Source organism: Cupressus sempervirens, chromosome 1 (genome assembly GCF_028749045.1).
Source record: "Cupressus sempervirens isolate cs-2001-9-10 chromosome 1, ASM2874904v1, whole genome shotgun sequence".
Lineage (NCBI taxonomy): Eukaryota > Viridiplantae > Streptophyta > Pinopsida > Cupressales > Cupressaceae > Cupressus > Cupressus sempervirens.
Genome location: NC_143118.1, coordinates 376716952 through 376742563, shown reverse-complemented (window position 1 = coordinate 376742563; position 25612 = coordinate 376716952).

The following is a 25612-nucleotide window of genomic DNA, read 5'->3' as shown; positions in this document are numbered from 1 at the left end:
CACCTGACACAAGATTGCAGGACCAAAACTGTGAGGACACCAAGATTTGATGGTTAGTACTACAACTACAAAAAATATGGAAATAGATCTTTTGAGTGCAGATCAAAGCCTATGTGGACATCTAATTAGCTTGCAAGGAGAAATAACCATGCACACCACTACAATTGGTATTACAATACCAGGCAGAGTTGTCATTACTATCAGGAGTATGGGCATGTTCCTAAGAATTGCATAAGAACAAACTTTAGAGGGAACTATAGTAAGTGGTTAAGCCAAACCACATGTTTCAGTTGCTTGAAGACTGGCCATATCAGCAGGTATTTCCCAACAAGGGCCAAGGCACCCAAGTCAAAAGTCGGCAAAGGAAAAGAGAAGTTTAATGCTGAACAAATTAGGGTAGAGATGAATAAGACATGGCAAGGAATGGATGGAGCAATCACATCTAGTGGAGGGATCACTTCACCCAAGAGGTCAAGTGGTCAGACCTCATCCAACTAAGCAAGGTTAGGTGTATGGGGCTGATATACAAAGCTATATCATACATCAGTCCCAAGATAAAGAAGTACTACAAAGAAGAAGTCAACATAAGTAAAGATGCAAAGTCAAAATTTAAAGTTTCTGTAGAAGTTGTCGAGTTGTCCTTAGATGCCAAGTAAATGTCAGTACATGCCGAGTTGCCAATAGCGACCAAGTTGATAGTTAGTACCAAGTTGGGGAATGTTAATAGAAGTTGAGTGAAAAGGAAATCTATTGAAAGTTGAGCAATGGAAAACCAATGGAAGTTGAGTCATGTTGAAACCTTCAAGAGCCAAGTGTACATCTGTATGCACTAAGCATTTAATGCTAGGTTTTGAAAGGTATAAGGTCAATTTTTTATCATTTCATGAAATTCAAATGTAGAGCAAAGATGAGAAGAGTGTAGAAGAGATCAAATATTAGTATTGAAGCCTTTTGCATGGATTTCAACAGTGATCAAGCATAAATTTTGTCGATCTAAGGTATTCTTCAAGTGCCGAGTTATGCAGTTGAAAAGTTTTAAAATCTTTTAAAACCCCAGATTAGTAAAATGGCTTCTAGATCTAAGAACCCCAAGGAAAAGGAAATTCATGAGGTTTAGTTGGTTATTAATTAGGTCAAACAACCTAAGTTTAGGCCAGTCTTAGAGGTAGCCTACAAAAATGACCCTATTAGCGCATTGTCCATTATTCTGCCCAGAGTAGTTATGGTACAGGATATAAGGAAGTGTTACAACTATAAGGTAGGAGTAATAGGAGATCTAGAAATATTTCAACCCTATTACAAACTCTGAGACAATGGAATTTTGAAGGATGAATTCCAAATTGTTAAGAAAAAGGGTTTAAATAGTTCCCTAGTTTACCCCATAGTTTTCAAAATAGAATGGATTTGAATTTTCCTGAGCCAAATTCATGATGGATTTTTGTGGTTGGAAGGATGACCAATTCAAATAATGAAGAGGATAGTACATAGGGTTATGGGCTTTCCCACCCTAGATTGGCATATGACCTTGAGAAGTGACTCAAAAGAGGCCACTGAAAGGAACACAGGGACAAAATATAATAAAAGGGGCATGACAATAGATACAATCATAGATCCCCTTCTAGATTTTGCAATGAGAGTCATTTCTCACAAGTTCTACCAATCTAGTAGATTGAATGGTGTACCATGCATTACTGTGGATGTAGCATACAAACTTGTTAAGAAAGATCATACATATGATCTAGAAAAACTATTGTTGCAGTAGATAAATGAAAACCTAGGAGCAATCAAAAGGTCTAAAGGTGCTCAATGCAAGTTTGGTTCAATCCTTGTTTGCATATTCTTCTATGTTTTGGAAGAATTTCCCTCAGTTAGAAAGGTGAATTGGAAGTCCAAAAAGTCTACAATTACACAAATCAATGAGTACATTGAACAAATGGGTGACAACTTTGAAGCACAAATGATAAGCTATTTTGAGGATTTTAAGAAACCCATGAATCAAAGGTTGAGGATACCAGTTTCCCCAGTGGAACAACATGTCAATGATATCTATTTCTTAGTTGACATTGATTGCACTTATATCCAAGTAGCAGTTCCAAGGGTTAGATGGTTAGGGCCATTAGGTTATGAACTACATGTGGATAAAGCATCAAAAACAATCATTGCATTCCTTGTAGAAGACATAGACAAGATTGCAAAACATTTTGGCACTTATGATGTTGTGAAGTCTAAAGTTGAGATGGAACTCAAGACAACCTCTGTGATTAAGAGGAAGGAAAAGATAGTAAGGAAAATAAAGAATAAATTTGGTGAAGGCATTGAAGGGGTAGTAGGTGCAACAAAAGAAGAAGAAGAAGAAGAAGAAGATGAGAGTGAAGAAGAGGAACAAGGGCAAGGCCCAATGGAATTAACTCAAGGCTTAGGTGAAGAAAAGGAGGAAGGTTTTGAGGAAGAAGAAGTTGAGGAAACACCAACACAAGTCGAGCAAAAGAAGAGAATGGCTAAACCTCAGCTTGTAGCCCAACCCAAAGCCAAGAAGATTACAAAGCCTACACAAGCCAAGCCAACACCAACAATAAGAGCTACCACAAGGGAATCTACTCAAAGAGCTAAGGAGGAAACAAAAGAAAAGAAGAAGACTATTGAATAGACTATTCAAGTGTAGATGAAAAGGAGGAAATATGTAACACAACCATATTCTGATGATGAGGAGAAGATAGAGTTAGAGGATATCAGCCAATTCAGAGTGGTAAGCCGTCCTCCCAAATCAACCATTGATAAAATTTGTGAAAATGTTAAGAATGTAGATTTAACTAATTTGAAAAATATTGATTTCAATTAATTAAGTAGAGAGGATAAAAACAAGATAGAGGAATCAGTTTATGCCATGATGGTAGAATTAAAAAATACACCTCTTAAGTTAGACAATACTATGCCTAGGGAGTTATATGAGATTATTGAGAATAAGTGGAATTATTGTCTCAAAATGGAGAAGGAAATAAGAGAATCAACATCGGCACAAGTGATGCTTGACTTGACAAGAGGTCAAATTTCTAAGGCTAATAAGAAACACGGTGGAAAATTTGCACGGAAGTATAGAGCCTTTAGCATCCTGCAAAATAAAATTGAAGATGTAGTAAATAAATCCACAAAATTATGGAAGTCAATTTACAAATTGACTAATGATGAGGATGTAGAAGAAGGATAGAATATAGATGCAAATAAGGCAGAGGCTAGTGAGAAGGAGAAAGAAGACAAAATAGAAGAAGAGGAAATAAGAAAAGGAGAAGAAGAGAAGAAAGAAGAAGAAAAGAAAGAAGAAGAGAAGAAAGATGAGGAGGAGAAAAAAAAAGGTAAGGAGGAGGAGACATAAAAAGAAGGTCAAATGGTAATAGTTGAGTAGTAGTAGTAAGAGGAATAGAGTGTGCACGACACACAATTACCACCTCCTAGCCCTTCACATGTAACCATTACACCTGTAGACACTATAAATATAAAGGATGTTATTGACAAATCATGTCAGAACATCAATCCACTAACTATAGAGGATCTCATAAAGATCCTTGACCAATCAACACAACAAGAAAGATTATGCAATAATCTAGTATTGGTCAGTGTAGATGAGTTATAGAAGATAGTAGCTAATTCATCAAGAGACAAGGTGAATCCACAAGAACTGCCTTCTATCTCTACAACTACTAGTACTCAAATTTTAATGCTTCCACCACCAATTGCAATAGTTTATACATCTATAAAAGTTGATACCACAGTGTAGAAGCCAAGTGTAGAAGCAGTGAAAGACATAGAGAAAACATGATAGATTGCTATATCTGATCCTACAGTACACTCAACAAGTACACCCCCACTAATTGTGATTGATTAGGGGAGAATAGGTGAGGAAAAGGAGGATACATTAAAATAAGAGGAGTAGGCCACTATAAATACATTGGTAAAGCTACCAAAAATAGGCACTCCTACAAAAATTCTTCAGAAGCTGAGCACTGATGTCATACCTTTGCAAATCTCTACATCAAGCTCAAGCTCAACCAAAGTGACTAGGGTACTTCACTATGGAGACCCTGAGTTAGATGAGGAAATTTTTATACCTACCTATGACTCCAAGACAATCAGTATTGAGCATATTATAAAGATGCAAGATGCATTAAATAGAAGAAAAAGACAAGAAATACTCAAGGAAGGAGTATAAACATAAGAAAGCATTACATGAGAATAAGGACATCTTTTTAGATGCCTTTAGCTTGTAGTCACTAGATAAGAAAAAGCCAATAATGGAACAACTATCAGACATTACTGAATAGGTAACAAGTGAAGACCAAGAAACAAATGTAAAACTTATGGATTGGTCTAGAAGGAAGTTTCAAGAAAAGGTGAATGAGAAAATATCAAGTGATATAGCACTTCAACAAGTTGAATTGGCCAAGAAGATTGAGAAGGTAAAAAATATACTTGAGAAAATTTTCTAATTGTACAACAAGATGTGTGATTTCACATTTTTCACACAAGAGATAATCCAAACAATATTGATCTTGGAAAGAAATCTCAGGATTTCTAGCATGCAGTTACCAAGAGATCCAACTCAAAGTGAGAAGCATTTTACCCAATCACTTCACACCCAAAAGAAGTTAGCTGCACTCACAAAAAAAGAGGCCAATATAAAAGCCAAACTAATGTAGATTCAATCTTCCATAACCCCACATTTGGAAGTACTCCATTAAGAGCAAGTCTATGTTGAAACTATTTTAAAGAAAGATCTCAATCTTTCTACATTAGATGGACTTGTACATCTTGCTACAGAGACTACCATCTAGCATAAGTCATTAGAAATTACTTTGGAGAATTAGGATGCAACTCTAAAAATGATTATGGAGATCAAAAATACATTTTTGGTGAAATATGGTATTACTCCTTAAGCACCCTTTGACATAAGTGTCAAAAAGGGGGAGAAATAAAATAAAGGGGGAGATATAATAAAAGGAGATATGAAATATAGACTAAGGGGGAGAATACCAAGTAATTACATTCTTTCATTCTTTTGGAGAATAAAGTGGGAAAGATTGTAGATAGCCAAAAAAGGAAGATAATAGATAAGACATAGTGTGGGGGAGATACAATGTTTTGAGAATTTTATGGAAGGTAACATAGGTACAAAAGTACAAAAAATAGGGCAAAGGCAAAGAGTATTAGATACATCAGTAGGAGACAAATTCAACATAGAATTTTGGTTATAGGAAGAAAAAGGCACAATTAGCTCAGGGGGAGTTATAAGAATTTTGAGGTATTTTGTTCCTTACAAAATTTTGAAAATTTGTATATATGTTGAGCATAATGAATTATGTACTCATAAGGTTAGAAAAATAATGCTTAGTTAAGTATTTTTGACACTCATGTCAAAGGGGGAGATTGTTGGTCTCAAATTGATTTTGACATTTGAGTGTCAACACACTTAACCACTTTTCACATAAAAGCTGAGTACACTATATATGCCAAGCTATAGTATGTGTCGAGGCAAAATTTATATAGGCACCAAGCATAATATAGGTGTTGAGTGATATATAATTGCCGAGTCATAGTTGATGCCGATCAAGTCAAAATGTAGCATGTGATGAGCAAGCCATAATCATACATGTGCTGAACAAGACAAAATGCAATAGGTGTTGAGAAAAGTAGAATCATATATGTGCCAAGCACCAATAATCCAGTATGTGCCAAGTAACATAGAATCAAAATATGAGTTTCTGCGTTCACAACCTCAGATGCAAAACCATTTTTTGATGAGTCACGAAGGGATTAGAAGATAAGATTAAATCTTTTACTTTACTTATGTCTTCAGCATGTAGCCAATCATAAAATTGGAGACAACATGCAACCAATAGGCTAAATTTAAGGATTTGAGCGAGAAAATTAAGGTTCATGAATTCATTTCAAACCGTAAGTCTTCGAAGCCTTTATAAGAAGGCATAGATCCCTTAATTTTGAGTAGCTAAGAAGTTGTTAAGGAAGTTTCTAAGTAGATAGCAAATTGCAAAATAAGGCAAGCAATAGGGGCATGAAAGATTTAGTGAATTGAGAAAAAATTACATATCTAGTTGATCATAATAGAGCAAGGTCTATGATCAAATATTAGATCAAGCAAGGATCAGATTAGAATGAGCAGATCAAGTGCCTGAATCTAGCAGTTTGAGATTGTAAGTAATCAGGCTTATGAATCTAATACTCTCTAGCAATTGTATTAGAAAAGGGAAAATCCTATGGTGATAGGTTAGCTTAACAACTATTTTGTAGATCCTTTGAAGAGGTGATAAAATCCTTTAATAGGGTGACACTTCAAGTAAAGTGTTTGTAAATCCTTTAACCAAGTCACTATTGACATAGTGTAAAGCCTTTAATAGGCTAGACCTTTAATAGGGCAGACCAGCAGAAGTGGTCAAACATTATCGCTGTAGTGATTTTGTGCGTATCATCCCCACCCCAATTTTACCTTCTCATTTTGGAGGGTTTCTGGGTTACCAAATTTTGGTGTTATGTGTTGATGCATGTTTTTACTTTATGCTTTACTGATATATTTACATGCATGTAGTTTATTTTCAGTCAAGTGTTTTAAATGATTTAAAAGGTTAAAGTTTGTTACTTTTGATTCAACCCCCCACCTCCCCCCCACCCCCCCCCTCTCAAAAGTACTCTTCCCATTTGAATATTCCAACACTCAGATTGGTTTTGAAAAGTGAATGTCTATACACTTAAGTAATTTACTTAGTTCATGCCTAACAAGTAGTACATGTTGAGCACACCATGTATAAGATAGAGCATGTTGAGTCCACAATGAATGTCGAGCCACTCATTTCTGAATCACTCGAGTGCTAAGTAGACAGTGTATGCTGAGTGATTCAGAAGCCAAGTAAGAAGTGCATGCTAAGTCATTTGCATATGGAGTCATAGATAGAAATTAGTATATGCCAAGCATCAAAGACTTTAGGATCCGAGTAAGACAATTTTGTCATAGTTTTTAAAAATAGCACGAACTACTATGTGAACCATTTTTGAGCTGACTTATAGATTGAATTATGATATTTTGAAGATAAGAATGAATCTTAATTTTGAATCCCTATGAATTGCATGCATCCAATCAGAAAAAGAGAAAGTTAAAGCGATAAAATCGATGAATCATAGTTGTTGATTCATACCTAACCCTAAGTCACCCAAGTCTTCTTAAGGAGGACAAACCATAAAATTTCAAAGGGTTGTGGAAGGAAAAAAAGGAGAAATTTTCATGTGCAAATAGAGTATTCATGGTAGCTAAGGAATTGAGAATTGTAATTGCATTACAAAATTAGTTAAATTGGAATAGAGGAAAGGCATAGTATATAGCAAAGAGACATCTGATCAAGAAGGATCAAGAATACATCAGTTTAGAGGTGATCTATCATCAAGCAACTAAGTGCTAACTACAAGATCAATTTTGAGACATTCTAATAGGTGAATCAGTTAAATTTCTTAACAAAGTAGTCCTAATAGGCTGTATTGAAATCCTCTAACAAGGTGCTTACATAATTGTGAGTTAAATTCCTTCAACAAGGCACACTTCTAATAGAGTGTTGAAATCCTTTAACAGGGTGGAATCTAACAATATTTCTAAGCCTTTAACAGAGCATTGTAAGCCTTTAATAGGGTAGACCTTTCATAGGGTAGATCATGTTTCATGATCAAACATTATAACCTTCGTTGGATACACTTTATTACTACATTAGTGAAAATTTGTGGGTGTCATTCCCACCCCAGTTTTATTTTCTCATTGGAGGGTTTTTAGATAATCATATCTGATGTCATATATGTGTGAATGCTTAGTTGTTTAAATGATTTAGATGTACATGCTTTACATGATATTTTTAATTTACTTATTGAATGTATGAGATGGATGTGTGGTGAATGTTTTATGGGTCAAAATTTAAACTACTAATTCACACCCCCTCATAAGTTTACCTTTCCTATTGTAATATCAACAATTAGTATCAGAGCCTAGTTCTCTAAAGGAGAAGCTTTGCAACTTCGAGGAAAATATCTTGAAAATGGAAGTCTACAAGTTGGGAAAGATCACTGAGAATCAGGAAATTGAAATACAACTCATTCTACATCAACTGAATGAAGCAAGGGAAGAACTAAAGAAATATTTGAAGAGAAGGAACAAAATTTCCATTGAGGAGAATGACACACAATACAAAGAGATGGACACCACTAAGGTATTTTCCAATGGAGACTCAAATTAATTTGATGCATTACTTGTAGATCTAATGGAAATGAATAGAGCCAAAGATGAGGAAATAAAAAATCTCAAGTTAGAGAGAGAATCACAAGCTATACTACTATGTGAGGTGACTAAATAGAAAAATAAAGCTATGGAAGACAAAGTGATAGTTGAAGAAGACAAAAGAGTTTTGACCAAAAAAATGGAAGAGAAATCTTTAGAGCTAACTAAGATTGCTAACATGCAATTGGACACTTTGAATCAAATGATGAATGCCAACTATGAATTGAATGTCAAAGACATTGAGATAACAACATTGAAGCTGTAGAATGAGTAGTTGCATAATGACCTAAAAAGGGAAAAGGAATTTTCTAAAAGTTTCAATAAACCAAATGAAGCCACCAAATACTTTGAGAAATTATTGAGATCCCCTAGATCCAATAATGATACATCTCAATTGGGATACACAAGTACTAAAGAAGGAGAATCATCCAAATGTGCTGAAGAAATGAGCAACAAAGGTAAGAACTTCAAACCTACTTGTCATAATTGTTCTAAGAAAGGATATTCTACTAATGTGTGTAGGAGTAAGGCTATAAGTTAGACTGTAAAGAATAAGAGAATGGTTCACTACCATAAATGCAAAAAATAAGATCACCAAGCACATGAAAGTAGAATTAAGATGCACACAAAAAGATTTGAAGGATATTTTTATAGCTATCAAAAGCATGGACATAGATATTTTGAGTGTAGATCAAAACCCATGTGGTCATCAAATAGGAAAATAAAGGTAAAGAATAATGACAACTCTTACAACTAGGATTATAATACAAGATATAGCTGTTACTATTGTCAATAGTATACACATGCTCCTGAGAATTGTATTAGAACACACTTTATTAGTGACTACAAGAGGTGGTTGAGTCAAACCACATGTTTTAGCTATTTGAAGATTGGCCACATCAGTCAATATTGTCCAACAGGGTCAAAGGCACCAAGTTGTGAGTTTGATAAAGGCAAAGGAGAGGTAGATGTTGAAAATGTTAGAAATAAAATGAATAAGACATGGAAGAAAAAGGAGGATTGTAGCACATCAAATGGAGAAGGGATCACTTCACCCAATGGGTCAAGTGATCACACCTCATCAAACTAAGAAATAAAGAGGTAAGTTGGACTAATATTCAAAAATCCATATCATAAATTAGTTCCAAAGGATTTAGTACAGAAAAGTTTACATAAGCATGAACAAAGATGCAAGATGCTATCAGGAATCAAAGAATTTTTTTCAAGATTTTCATGTTATTGTTGATCATGAAAGGTTGCCTATAATTTTTGAGTGAAATGCTAGAGGATGTCAAGCTAACAAACTGGCTAGTTGATGTTGAGCTTGTAATGGTTGCTGAACAAATGAAATGCTAGTGGATGTCGAGTGAGCCTAAAATTAGTTGATGCTAAGCTTATAGCTATGTAAGAACTCAAAATTAATTGTAGTACTCCAAAAGGTTATTTGATCAATGTCAACTCATTTTACATCATTTCAAAATCAAGAAAGAGAAAGAAGAGCAAGAGGCAATCATAAAATTCATTAGAAGTGATTGCAGAAGATGGTAAGGAGGTTTTGAATGTTCAACTAGTTAGTAATGAAGTTAAACAACTGATTTTCAAAGCCATACTAGATATTGCATATAAAAATGATCCCTCTAGTGCAATATCCATGATACCACATAAATTTTCAATGGTTGAAGATGTCAAAAAATGTTAAAACTATAAGATTGGAAGTATTTGAGACATGTAGATTAGACAAGCATATGATAGACTATGTAAAAATGAGGTGTTAAGGGAATAATTTAAGATTGTAGAGAAAAAGGGCTAACTTGTGTCCTAGACTTCCCAGATATTTTCAAAACTTAATGGATTAGGATTGTATTGAGTAGAATTCATGATAACTCACTTTGGTTAGATAATGGACCAATTAAAATCACTAAAAGAATAATCCATAGGGTAATAAAGTATCTAACCCTAGATCGGCCTAAGACTTTAAGGAGCGATTCAAAAGAAGTTATTAAGAAGGACACAGGGGCTATGTGGAATACAAGAGGAATGGATATCGACACCATCACAAATCCTCCAATAGATTTTGTAGTAAGGGTAATTGCTTACAAGTTTTACCAATCAAGTAGATTGAATAGTGTGCCTTGTATACAATCTTGCCAAGATAGAACTACATCAGTTGATTGAAAAACTAGGAACAATAAGGGAAACAAAGAGTGCTCGATGCAAATTTTGTTCTATTTTGATATGTATTTTCTTTTATGTTCAAAACACATCTACTACATTTGGCACTATGGCATGGGAAAAAAATAGGTATGTGGTAGTACAAATAGTTGAGTTCATTGAACAATTGGGTGAGAACTTTGAGTCAGTTATGACCAGTTACTTTGAGAACTTTAAGAAATCTATGAAGAAAAGATTGAGAATTTTAGTATCATTAGTGGAAAAACATTATGATGACATTTTTTTCCTAGTTGATGTTGATTATACATTTGTTCAAGAAGAAACTCCAAGGGTAAGATGGGTAAGGCTATTAGGCTATGAAATCAATGTAGATGAGGCCTCTGCAACAATAACAACATTACTTCAAGAAGAAATAGATAAAAATGCCAAAGCATTTGGTAATTATGAGATGGCCAAATCTAAAATTACCATGGAACTAAAGATCACCTCTGTTATAAAGAAGAAGGAGAAGTTGGTGAAGAAACTGAAAGCTAAATTTTGTGAAGGTGGAGAGGAGGAAGAGGATGAAGAGGAAGAAGACACCTAGACCCAAGAACCAATTGCACTAACACAAGGAATGGGAGAAGATCAACAAGAGGAAGAGATAAAAATTGCAGAAGGTGTCAAGGAAGAAGAAGTTGAGGAAGCACCTACTCCTATTGATCAAAAGAAGAGAAAGGCTATGGCTCAACCAGTGACAAGGTCCAAGAAGACTACTAAACCAAGCTAGCCCAAACCTATAGCACCTACCACAAGGGCTAGTGCACATGTCACTACACAAAAAGAAAAAGAAAAGATTCAACCTATAGAGTAGGAAAAAGGAGCACAGAAAGGACCAAGGAGGAAATACATTGCTCAAGTTGAATCTAATGAGGAAAGAATAGAATCAGATGATAATAGCCAATTCCAAGTGGTGAGTCATAATCCAACTCTAGATCTAGAAAATCTATGTGAAAATGTTAGAAATAATGCAGATTTGTCAAGGATTTATAATGTTGGTTTTGATAACCTTGGAAAAGTTGAGAAGAATCAAGTGGAGAAGGAAATATATGCCATGATGGAAAATTTTAAGAAAGCCCCACTAGAGATTGCTAACTCTATAACTAAAATCTTATATGAAAGAGTTGAGCAAAAATGGAATTATTTTTTGAATGTATAAAATAAAATAAGGGAGTCATCACTTGTGCAAGTTATGCCTAAACTCAGTAAGGCACAATTTGCTAAGGCCATGAAGAAATATGTAGTTATATTTGTACGCAAATATAGAGCCTTCATCATATTGCAAAATAATATTGATGATGTTGTGAAGAAGTCCACATAGATGTGGAAGGTCACATATGGATTAGCTATAGAGAAAGTAGGTGAATAGGAACATATAGAGGTTAAAGATGATGAAGAAGATGACAACAATGAAGACACAATTCAGGGAGAAATTGAAATGCATATAGATGACTAGAAAATAGATGAAGTAGAGTGGCAACAAGAACATAGTGTACAAGATACACAATTGCTAGATGTTAGTCCTCAACAAATAATAAGTGTAAACACTAAAATAGTAATAGTAAAGGATGTCTCTGATCTTACTACTCAAATGTTCATCAACCCCTTAACAGAGCAAGATCTAAAAAAGATACTTGATCAATCTCCATTGCAAGAAAAATTGTGCGATAATCTTGTATTAGTAAATATAGATGAAATTTAGAAAATAGTGAATGACACTACAAGGGAAGAGGTGAAAACACAAGAACCACCTAACATCACCCCTCAAGTCACTAGTCTAAAACCTTCAGACAAAATAATAGAAGTTATGCCAAAAAAGGTTGATACAGTTAAAGGAGATAAAGTGGAAACTCAAGCCACTACTGATACACAAAGTCAAATAGGTCAGATAGATTTATCTACATCTCTAGCACAAGTGCAAGGTACAATTCAAGGCATTGTGGAAAAAAAGGACAAGCCTCAAGAGATTGGGGTAACCCCAAAGCTAAAGGAGCAAGCAACCATTCAAGCTTGGTAACTTTATTAGAATCTAGCACTCCTTCTAGTCACACTCTTAAGAGGCCAAGCATAGATGAAACACCTTTGAAATTTTTGGTGCCGAGTACAAGTTCATCAAAGGTAGAAGAGGTAGTAACATATGCAAATGTAATCCTAGATGAAGAAATTATTTTACCAACTAATATTATGACATAATGACCAATAGAGAAGATGGGTATACGACAAGAAGCCCCAGGTAGACAAAAAACATTAGGAACTACTAAGAAGGGAGCATAGGCAGAAGCAAGGTTTGGTGGATATTAAAGACATCTTCCTAGATGCATTCAGTTTGCCTACTCTTGATGAAACCAAGTCACTGATTGAACAATTGAAAAATATAGTGGAAAAGGTAATTGATGCAGACCTTGGTACCAATATTAAATTATTAGAATTATCTAAAAACAAATTTCAAATTAAAGTGAATGAGAAAATATTAGGTGACATAGCACTTACACAAGTTGCATTGGAAACTAAGGTAGAGAGTGTGAAGAAGGTAGTTGAGAACATTTTCTCATTATGCAAAAAATTGTACAATCCCATACTATTCACACAAGAGACAAGGAATCACATCCTGAGCTTGGAAGGAAATAACCATCATCAAGAGCTAAATTGTCTATGACTCTAGCTCAAAATGAAAATAATTTTAGAACTTTATTGCAAACTTAGAGTTAGTTAGCAGAATTATTTGTAGAAGAAGCCAACATAAGGGCCAAAATGATCAACATACAAACAAATTTGATTTCTCACATGGGGATTTTGCACAAAGAATTAGGCTATGTAGAAATTGTTATGAAGAAAGACTCCAATCTTTTTACATTAGATGGCCTAGTCCACCTTGCTATCAAATTGGCTATCCAAATTAAATCTTTGGATGTAGCATGTGAAAATTGGGATGCAACTCTTAAGATTATACTAGAGGTCCATAAATATTTCTTGGACAAACACACTATTAGTGTATATCCCATTGACATAAGTTTTAAAAAGAGTACAAACCAAAGGGGGAGCCAAAGAAAGAGAAAGTTACCTTAAACACAAGGAGAGAAAGAGAGTTAATTCAAAATAGAGTAAGAGGATAAGGGAGCAAGAAAAGAACAACAAAAATAGCACAAGGTGAAATGGTATTAGTTGAGACATATCTATTCAATAGGAGTAAGATTTTGAGTACATAACAAATCAATCAACTCAAGGGGAGTTATCAAATTTTGAGGTATAAGTTATTGCAAAATTTTGAAATTTTGAAATTTTGTATAGTATCTGAATAAGAGATATGTTATGCTTGTAAGAATAATGATATCAATGTATGACCAAGTGTTTTTGACACTCATGTTAAAGTGCGAGATTGTTGATCTCATATTCATTTTGACAAGTGAGTGTCTATACACTTAAGGCATTTACTTCTAGTTCATGTTGAACAAGTAGTACATGTTGAGAAAAAAATGTATAAGGTAAAGCATACCATCCATAATGAGTGTTGAGCCACTCATGTGCCAAGTCATTCAACTGTTGAGAAGACAATGTATGTTGAGTGATTCAGGAGTTGAGCAAGTAGTGCATGTTGAGTCACAATATAGAAATCAATATATGCTGAGCATCAGAGACTTTAGGTACTGAGTAAAATAGTTTTTATATAGTTGTTTGTAATGGCACAAACTACTATGTAAAACATTTTTTAGATGACTTACAAATTGAATTACAATATTTTGAAGATAAGAATGAATCTTAATTTGGAATCCCTATGAATTGCATGCATCCAATTAGAAAATGGGAAGGTTTAAGCAGAAAAATGGATGAATCACAGTCATTGATTCATACCTAACCCTACATCACCTAAGTCTTCTTAAGGAGGACAAACCCTAAACTTTCAAAGGGTTATGGAAGGAGAAAAAAGAGAAGTTTACATGCACAATTAGAGTATTCATGGTAGCTCAGGAATTATGAAGTGTAATTGCATTATAGAATCAGTTAGAGGAGAACAAAGGAAAGGGATAGTATACAACAGTAAGACATCTAATCAAGATTAAGGATCAAGAATACATCAGTTTAGAGGTGATCTATCATCAAGCAACCAAGTGCTAACCACAAGATCAATGCTGAGACATTCTAAGAGGTGAATTAGTTAAATATCTTAATAGAGTAGTTCTAATAGGTTGTATCAAAATTCTCTAATAAGGTGCTTACTTAATTGTGAGTTAAATTCCTTTAACACGACACACTTCTAATAGTGTGTTGAATCCTTTAATAAGGTGAGACCTAACAATCTTTGTAAGCCTTTAACAAAGAAGACCTTTCATAAGGTAAATCATGTTTCATGATCAAACATTGTAACCTTTATTGCATACACTTTATTATTGCAATAGTGAAGATTTGTGGGTGTCATCCCCACCCTTGTTTTACCTTCTTATTGGAGGGTTTCTAGGTAATCATATCTAGTGTCATATATATATATATGTGTGAATGCTTACTTATTTACATGATTTAGATGTACATGATTTACATGGTATTTATAGTTTACTTATTGAATGTATGAGATGGATGTGTGGTGAATGTTTATGGGTCAAAGTTTAAACTACTAATTCATCCCCGCCCCTCCTAGAAGTTTACCTTTCCTATTGTAATTTCAATAGTATATGTATGTATGTATATGTATGTTTGAATATTTAGAGAGGGATCTTGTGGATAATGGAGATTAGTGGAGATCTAGGATTTCATTGTCATGCCCTTGTGATTGTTGCATTTAATTTCCATGTCCTTGTGATCCTTGCATCTCATTTTTGGGCCCATGTGATCTTTGTATGTATTTATGTATGTATATAAACAAAGAGATCTTGGCACAATAGAAAAATAATAAAACTCACTCAATAGGTAGCATGGCCATGGGTATTGTCACAAGCTTTTATACATAACTATATAAGGAGTGAGTTAGGATGTATATAGGTTAACCTTACATTAACTATAAACTAAAACACAAAGGTTGCACTAGGGTATTATAGTATTGTAATTATGGAAAAATACTTGATTCAACTAAGTGGGTGTATGATGGTGAAGAGTTGTATTACGTGAGTAAAGTTCACCAGTGGTTATAGGAATACAACTACACCAAAACAATTAGAAACCAAAACTACATATTTTTTAGATTGAGTAGTTCAAGGGTTTTGATCCCATGGATGTGGGTATGTAGGCAGCTTGGTAGGAAAATTATGCCTCCAATGTGTAGATGCCTTGGACATAGTTAGGTAGAACTTAACTATTTTAAGCAGCCTGGTAGGCAGAGTATTCCTCTAGTGTGCACATGCCTTAGATATAGTTAGGTAGCACTTAACCATGTTTGTATGTAGGTATTTATGGATGTAACTGTTCTCTACTTAATAGTGCCATCCACATGGGGGGCGGGGGGCGCGAGGTTGGGGGGGGGGGGGCAGTTGAGCTTGCAGCTTAGGCAATACTTCATTTCCATTATTTGCACTCTTTGAATAAAAGCTATATAAATTTATACACTTGTAACTATGATTTTCAAATAGTACAAACCACAATAGTTTCTTATAATTCTATCGTTCTCTTTGTAAGTTTATAAAATTGAAGTTTAAAAATTAATTGCATTTATGTACACCTTTTTCAAGTTTGATATTTCTATTTTTCCTGACTCATAGTCCAAGAATAATTTTTCAAAATACATATTGGTTGGAGATTGAGCCAAAAAATTGTAACAATTGTGCCAAAAGAGCTAAAAGAAATGATTGGTGCACAATAACCATCTTTTTACGCTCTTTTTGGCATAGTTGTTCTTACATTTAATGAATTTTGGTGAGAACAAAATTCCTAACTAATTAGGTAGGTGATCCAAAATTAAATCATAAATTATTGAGGAATGTTTAAATAGCTAATTTCACATTTTATTGAATAATATGTGTTTATGTGCCACTGTTAATGAATGTTAAAGTATGAAATAATGTTAGATGTTAGCTAGACATTAAGAGATTATTTTATGGATTTTGATAATTGTTTTTCACTTCATGTGATAATGAGTGAATGTTATATTTTATTAATGAATGAATGTGAGATCCGTCTCTTCTTAGGTACTCTTTCTAAGCTGTTGTACTAGTTCTTAAGCTCAAAATAGATGAATCATGATTTGAAATGCAAGCTTGGGTGCTTAAGGAATAAGAAAACCAAGCAAATGAACTTGTGTGATGAAGGATTATATGATTTTCTACATACTTTACCACATAACAATGCATTACAGGTTCACATGCATTCTTATGTAGACATTTGTGAGCATTGGGTGTGCAAAGGCTCCATGTAAAAAAAAAGAAGAAGAAAAAAAGGTCATGATGAACATTTTTGATGAAATGTTAGCCAAGAGCATACACTAGTTCCTCAAGGTGACTTTGCATTATCAAACTTTCATGTTTGCCAACACCATTTCTCTTCCTCCATATTCTGCACAAATAAAAAATGTTGCCTCCAACATTGTAACCGTATGATAAATTGGAATAGCACATGCCCAAGCCATAACCTAATTGAATTGATCTAGTTGTTGATTAGCTAGGTTGATTAAAAATTCTTGTAGAAATGTCATCAGATTATCAGATTAGGTACAATAAAATCAAGACTCAGTTGTTCCCAGCTAGTAAGATCGAATAAAGTTTTCCAAGGTGATAAAATTACATATGTAGATTCATCATTTGAATGATAGACATGAAGCACATTCCCAAATTTATAATGAATGGTTGGATATAAAGGCTCCATACACTAGCCTAGCAATGAAAGCCAAGGATGTAATCATGCATGTATTAGTAAAGTGAATGTCATTGTTAATGAGCATTATATTTCCCCTGTATATATAAATACATACATATTGCCCATAAACTCTACATTATTTTTGTGTAGGATCTTGAGCTAAGTCACTTAGCATGGATTGAGTGAGTTTTATTGTTTAATTATTTGTATTATGGAATATGTATGCAGCTAGACCAATACTTTTGTTGTGCTCAGATGTAATAAGCACCTTAAAAAGGATCTCATGTATAAATAAATACACACACACACACACACACATACATACATACATACATGTATATGTGTATATATGTATATGTACATATGTATCATGTGGAAATGTAGGATTTTGTTGTCATCCCCTTATGATTGCTGCATTTTGTTTTTGTTCCCTTGTGATCTCTACATCTCGTTGTTGTTCCCTTTTGATCTCTACATCTCATTCATTTTATTGTACCTAATATGATGATAGTTCTATAGGAATTTTTTATCGTGCCCTTGTGATCTTTGCATCCCAAGTATCTACAATTGTTGTTAATTTAGGCATCACTATATGATCTAGGATGTTATGAAGTAGTGAAGATGGTAGTAACCTCTACCATATCTCCAAAAATTGTAGCATAGATTCAGGGTTCCTTGGCTCCCAAGAATTTGTAGTAGCTATTCTCACTACTACAAGAATAACTTTAGTGAAGAGTTGAGTATAAGGAATTGAAGAAGAAACTTCTACTTCTGTGTGAATTCCATAATCACAAGGCTCATTCCCTTGCAAAAGACATAATCCAATTAAATATACATATATATCAACCTAGCTAATCAGCAACTAGACCCATCTAAATAGGTTATGACTTGTTTCTTTCTAAAAATATATGCTATGATATGTTTTTCCTAAAATTTCTTGCCTATTTTTCCTAGTTTGCATTATTTTTGTGGAGGATCAAGTTACTTAGCACCTTAAGAAAGAACTCTCTCTCTCTCTCTCTCTCTCTCTCTATATATATATATATATATATATATATACATACATACATACATACATACATACATACATACATACATACATACATACATACATGTATTTATATATATGTATATGTATATATGTGTGAATATAAATAAAGAGATCTTGGTTTAATAGAAAAACAACAAAGTTCACTCAAGAAGTAGCATGGCTACAGATGTGTTGACAATGCCTATTGGTAAGTAGATTCCTCTTTTTCTCTCTCATTTTTGATGTGTTTTTTACTTGAAATATTATTTCTTAGGGGCCATTTTATAATATTGGATTCATTTTATGTAGAAGGAAATGAGGAAATTCTTGGATGTACTCATGTGATGAATTTCTCATGAGAAATAAAGATGGACTTCCCTTAAGAGTTGCAGAAGGTGATGAGGACATTCTAGGTACTTTAAAGATTGATCCTTTCTTAAATATTTTAGATGTTAACGACAAATTTGGATGTTTTGGGGGGGGGGGCAGCAAATGAGCTTTCTCCTTCATGTGATTGGACCTGATTAGTAGAGAATATTAAACTATTCTCTAAACCAAGTGAAGCTCAACATCAACCTATGATTGTATGACAACTAATTGTGTGGATCTCTTGGTTTTAGGCAATGTAGAAGGATTCCATAATTCAATATGCAATGTCAATTCATATGCATATAAAATTAGGTGGAGCTAAAAAACACAATAGGTTTTCATTTTTGTTAGAGCTCTTTAATTAGGTATTTTAAGTTATAGACCATCACAAATATTGTTCATGATGGTCTATAATTTTAAAAACTTAATAGATCTATTTAAATAAATGTAATCATGTTGTGTTTTATCATCTCTGCTTGTTGTCCATGCATTTGAACACAACTACACTTGTATTCTTGATTCAAAGTGACAAAATCTTATTTTAGATGTGATGAAAAAATGACATGCACCAAAATGATGTTAATTTTGCAGGTCTAGAACCTTTTTTTTGTACTTTAAATATTCATCCTTTGTTAAATATTTTAGATATTAATGGATAATTTAGATTTTGGGGGAGGGTGGGGGTGGTGGGCAAGGCAAATGAGCTTTGACCTTCATGTGGTTGGCCATTCTTAGTAGAGAATATTAAACTATTGTCGAAAACAAGTGAAGCTCAACATTAACTTATGATTATATGAAAACTAACTGTGTAAATCCATTGGCTTTAGAAAATGTTGGAGGACACTATATTTCAATATGTAATCTCAATTCATATGTATACAACATCAGGTGGAGCTAAGGAAACCCAAAAATTTTACATTTTTTTTAGAGGTTTGCATAGACCTATTAAATAAATGTAAACGTGTTGGGTTTTTTCAGCTCCTTCTATTGTCCATGCATATAGAAGACATATGCAAGTCCATTCTCGATTCAGAGTGGTAGAATCTTATTTTGGATGCGACAGAAAAATGACATGCACTCGAAGATGGGAAGATGATGTCACTTTTGTAGGTCTAGAACCTTTTTTTATACTTTAAACTTTGACCCTTTCTTAAAGATTTTATATGTTAATGGGAAATTTAGATGTGGGAGAGGGGGGGGGGGGTGGGTGGTGGGGCCAAATGAGCTTCCACCTTTATGTGGTTGGTCCTAATTAGAAGAGAATATTAAACTATTCTTGAAACCAAGTAAAGCTCAATATTAACCTATGATTGCATTGTAGCTATTCTGCATTTATGGCAAATTTTTTTTATTAATATGACACATCGTCGCAATCACAATAGCTAGCAATCGATCCCATAGCATTCTTGCCACATCCTTGTCTTAATTGTGATGAATGTTTCTAACAGCTTTTTGTCGGGCACATAGCATTTATGTCATATAGATTTTGCAATTGTGATGGTATCTTTGATAGATTTCTATTGCAATTATGATGGTGAAAATGAATGGTTTGCCAATATGTTAGCTCAATTTACAACACCTATGGTCATTGCAATTTTGGTGGTAGCCCTTGCCATCACAACTTGCAACAACAAAAAATTTATGCTCATTTTATAGGATCCAATTCCTCTTGATGTCAGTTGGGAAATGGGCTACTATCACAATTGTGATGGCTTGCTATCACAATTTGGGCCCAAATGTAGTAGTGCACCTTTGAAGATCCACTTGATTCAATAGAATACAACATATTTCCACAAGCCTTAATCTTATAGTTCTAATACCACTTTGATGGGGAGATTCTTCACCTAGAGCCTAGTGCTCTACTAGGGCTGTCTCCTATCCTTCTTAGGTTTACTTATCTAACCCTAGCCTTGAAGATTGTATTCTAATACCATTTTCTCAAGAAACTCACCAATAAATTTAGTTTTACACTCCTCTAACCCCACAATTCAAACTATGCACCTTTTTGTCTTGATAAGCCAAAAGTCCACCAAGATGTCATGAGAAAACCAAAATCAAGGTTTAATCTCCCTCATGAGGTTCTTAGCACATTCCAATCCATTCTACACCTTCTTGACAAGTTTATCACACCAAAATGTCATTCTTGCTTTGTTTGGCCTAGTAGCCCAAAGAGCTCCCATTAACCCTCCTAAAAACAAGGAACTTGTAATAACTCATAAAATCCCTTAGCAAGGCCTATTGATTCCTTCAAGACTTTATTTCCTATTGACCTAGTCTTGTAGACTTTCTAGGTCTTAGGTCTCCATGGTGTCTGTATAGTACGGTTCCAAAAAACACTTATTTTGAGGGTTTTAAGGGAAATGAGAGAAAAACACTTGAAAAATGTTCTAAGACTTGTATCAAACCTTCTCCTCTAGTTTTTTGACACTTAATACTCTACTCCACCATTTTCCATTCAAGTTTGGCTCGTGCCAATCCCTAGTCCATCTTAAAACTCCTTGCAAGAATGACCAATTGACTCCCACAACTCCCAAAATTGATATTTGCATAGTTTACAGAGGATATTACTTGATTTTGAAAGGCCATAGGTTTTCAACCATGAGAAATCAAGCTTTAGTCATTTTTGTCTTGATTACCCAAAACTAGACAGTAGGAATGCAAAAACTAAATAATTTTGAAAACCTAGAAAAATGACTAATACTGATCAAAATGACCATGTAAAATTTCAAAACATGAATTCAAGAATCTATTCCATAAAAAAAGTAAGCACACTAATCCAACTATTCAAGAAATCCTCAAAAATGCATTTTCTATTAGCAAAAGTCCTTCTTCACACATCACTTCTCCATACAAGGCATAACCAACCCCTCAAAAGGAGTAATATCATATTTATATATTATCCTCTAACTACCTTAGACCTTGGTTCAAGTTCAAACTACTCATATTTCCTTTTCCTAGAAAAGTGCAAAAATTGCCATTGCAATCTTGCAAAAATTGTGAAGTTATCAATGAACAATTTAGACAACTTTTATAATTTTGCATTCTAGGTCTCCAAACTTGTGTAGTATGATTGCAATACTTATAAATTGAACTTAAAACATCTAAGTACCTTCATTAAACACTTCTTGCTCCATTTTAGGCATTTTCCCATGTTTTTCCTTATAGAGCAACTTTGAGTAATTTTATGCTTATCAAGACCTAATTGGTTAAAGCTTGACTCAAACTCAATTTTCACCTAACCACCTCCCCTAAATGTACCTTGGGAATTTAAATTTGGTCCTTATTAATTAAAATGGTTGGCTAGATCATATATATGCAAAAATCATCTTAGGGTTTTGCCTTACCCCAAAGTGCTCCTGCACCAAAAATGAATAAAGAAAAGAATAAAATAAAATAATTATTCAACTCAAACTCATAACCTATGACTTTCAAAACATACCCACTAACATTCCACTAGTTATCTCTTCATGAAACATGGGTGGAAAAGTGGATTATAACTAGTTTCATAAGACATCTAAGGGATCTGTGGATTTCTTTTTGTGGTAACTGATTCACCCACCTGCCCTCTCAGTTACTTCATCTATATTTACAACAATTTGTATCCAAGCTTTTGGTGCTTTCAAGAAGGATTTCAAGGACCTATGCTAAATATTGGGATGTCTTACAAGAGGGAAATTACAAGGCTTAGGAGGGATAACTTTTTAGCATGGAAAGGTCTCATGAGACTCCATCTGGCTTCCATTGGAGATATAGTATTGAAATATCTTGATGAAAAATTTGTAACTCCTTATGGTACATTATCTATTAATGATATTTTTGAGAAGAAGACTCATAACACCATGATGATAGACATTGCATTAGTGCTAAGCTATAAAGAATTTGATGATATCAAGGACTACAAAATTGCCTTTGCTATGTAGAACAAGCTGAAAGATATCTATGGAGGTGATGACAATGTGAGGATAGCAAAAGCAGATAGTCTAAGAGGAAAATTTGGTTAGATGAGGATGAGAGAGGATGAAAACATTGTCAAATATGTTGAGAGAGTCAAAGCAAGCATCAGTGCAATCAAGGCTTCTGGAGGAGATATCAAAGAGGAAATAGTTGTAAGTAAAGTTCTTAGAACATTGCTTCTAATTTATGCAATTAGAGTTTTTGCAATTTAGGAAAAAAGATGTGAAAAAAATCATAAGATAAATTTAGAGGCCATAGTAGGAAGATTGACTACATTTGAGCTACATAACTATGACAACTATGCCCCAGCTTCCAAGAACATTGAATCGGCATTTGAAGCCAAGCTTTCACTCAAAGAAAAGGGCAAGAAGATAAAGGATTCTTAGTTAGAGAGTGAAGAAGAATTAGAATAGAGTTCCAACTGTGATCTTGAGGTGGTTGAAGCTCTACTAGAAAAAGAAATATTCTAGAGGCAAAGGAAAATACAAAGGTAAAGTTCCTCTAATCTATTTTTCATGTGAGGAAATTGGTCATATTTTTGCTAGGTGCCCAAACAAGAAAAAAAAAGGATGAGAAGAAAGGTCACAAGTGTAATGGTAAGAAAGACTTCAATCATTCAAGGACAAAGGTAAGAAAACATGTTTCATGGCTAAGGATTCTAAGGATTCAGATAATAGTGAAGATGAAATTGTTTACATTGCTATGAAAGATGAATCTAATGATGATGACAAAGATAAGATGGAACTTATCTCTCATGTGAGAAAAAATGATACATGGACCATAGATAGTAGTTGTTCTCATCATATTACTATTGAAAAAACAAAGTTTGAACAATTTGAAGACTATGTGGTGGTAGTGTGAGGTTTGGTAATAATGAACCTTGTTGCATAAAAGGAAGAGGAAGAATCTCACTAACCAAAGAGCTTGTATGTGATAATGCCTATTGGGTTGAAGGACTAAAAAACATTCTGTTGAGTGTGGTATAGCTAATCAATATTGGATTCAAGGTGGAATTTATGTATGGAAAAGAAAGACTGTTGGATGACAAAGGAAAGTTGATTAGATCAGGCATATAGAAAAAAGGTAAATTTTTCTATCTTGAATTTAGTGAATGTTCATGTTTTATTGCTCAAGTTGAACAAAGTTGGTTATGGCATAGAAGATTATGTAATGTGAATTTTGATAACCTAGTGAAAATAAGGAAATTTAGGAAAGTAAGAGACATTCCTAGTATAAAGAAACCTGATGTTGGTCTATGCAAGAATTGCCAGATTGGTAAAATGGGAAAGACTAGCTTTAAGAGTAAAAACTATCAATTTGAAGAAATTTTGGAAATTGTGCATACAAATTTGTGTAGAGCTATTGGAATTGAGAGCTATACTAGAGAAAAATTCATCATTCTTTTTGTTGATGATTACTCTAGAATGATGATTGTCATGTATCTAAGAGAGAAATCAAAAGCATTTGAGAAGTTCAAATGGTATTTGGCTAGAGTAGAGAAGGAAATAGGGAAAAGACTCAAATGCTTGAGATCACATAGAGGTGGTGAATTCATATTGCATGAATTCAATAAATCTTGTATTGAAAGAGGAATCAAAAGACAGGTATTAGCTTCTAGAACTCCAAAGAAGAATGGAATAGCTGAAAGGAGGAATAGATCTATCATGGATTGTGCAAGAACTTTAATGATTGAAAAGAAGATTGCTATAAAATATAGAAAGGAAGCTATCAGCACTATAGTTCATACCTTGAACCGAGTATAGTTGAAGAAGGACTCATTCAAAACCCCCTATGAGTTATGGTATGGCTATAAACCCAATGTAAGTTATCTAAAAGCATTTGGAAGTAAATGTTACATCTTGAAAGAATCTAGAAAAGGAAAATTTGATGTAAAGGGTGATGAAGGCATATTTTTGGGATATTGTTGCAAGAGTAAGGCATATAGATGTTTGAATTTGTCTACTCACAAAGTCATATAAAGTGCACATGTGAAAGTTGATGAGTTTGCAGAAAGGACTAAAGAAAAAAGAAAAAAAGAACCAGAAGATTATAGGAGATTTGTTTTCATTGAACCTGATATAGTGCTAGACACATTTGTTAATTAGGAAACTTCTACTCTTGAGTCTTTAGTCACCGAGTTGCAAGAAGTTTAAATTGAGTTGTAGGAACCCAAGTCACATTCAGATGCTACCGAGCCAATGCCTACCAAGTCTAAAGGACTTGAGCAGTAGTCAAATAAACCAAAGCTAGAAATTGAAATTCAAAATGAAGAGAGTGGAACTCAGTCAAAAGGCAAGGAACCTATATTGGCCAAGTATGTTAGGAGACATCATGCATCAAATTAGATTATTGGAGATAAATCTGAAGGTACTATGACAAGATGTAATCTAAAAGGTACTTGTTTACTTGCTGATTTTGAACCTAGAAATATTGAAGATGCATTAGAAAATGAAAGTTGGATTGAAGCTATGAATGAAGAGATAGAGCAAATAGAGAAGAACAAAACATGGACTCTTGTACCTAAGCCTAAAGATAAAAATGTGATTGGAACTAAGTGGGTATTCAGAAATAAGTTGAATGAAGATGGTAAGGTATCAAGGAACAAAGCTAGACTGGTGTGTAAAGGCTACTCTCAAGAAGAAGGAATAGACTATGGAGAGACTTTTGCACCTATTGCAAGACTGGAAGGTGTTAGGACCTTACTTGCATATGCTACATACAAAGGATTTAAGGTATATTAGATGGATGTCAAATCTACATTTCTCAATGGTATTCTAGATGAAGAAGTCTACATTGAGCAACCTAAAGGTTTTGTTGATCCAAACAAGAAGGACATGGTCTACAAATTACACAAAGCATTTTATGGTCTGAAACAAGCCCCTAGAGCATGGTATGAAATATTGCATAACTATCTTATTCAAATTGGTTTTTAGAGAACTAATGATAACAATAGA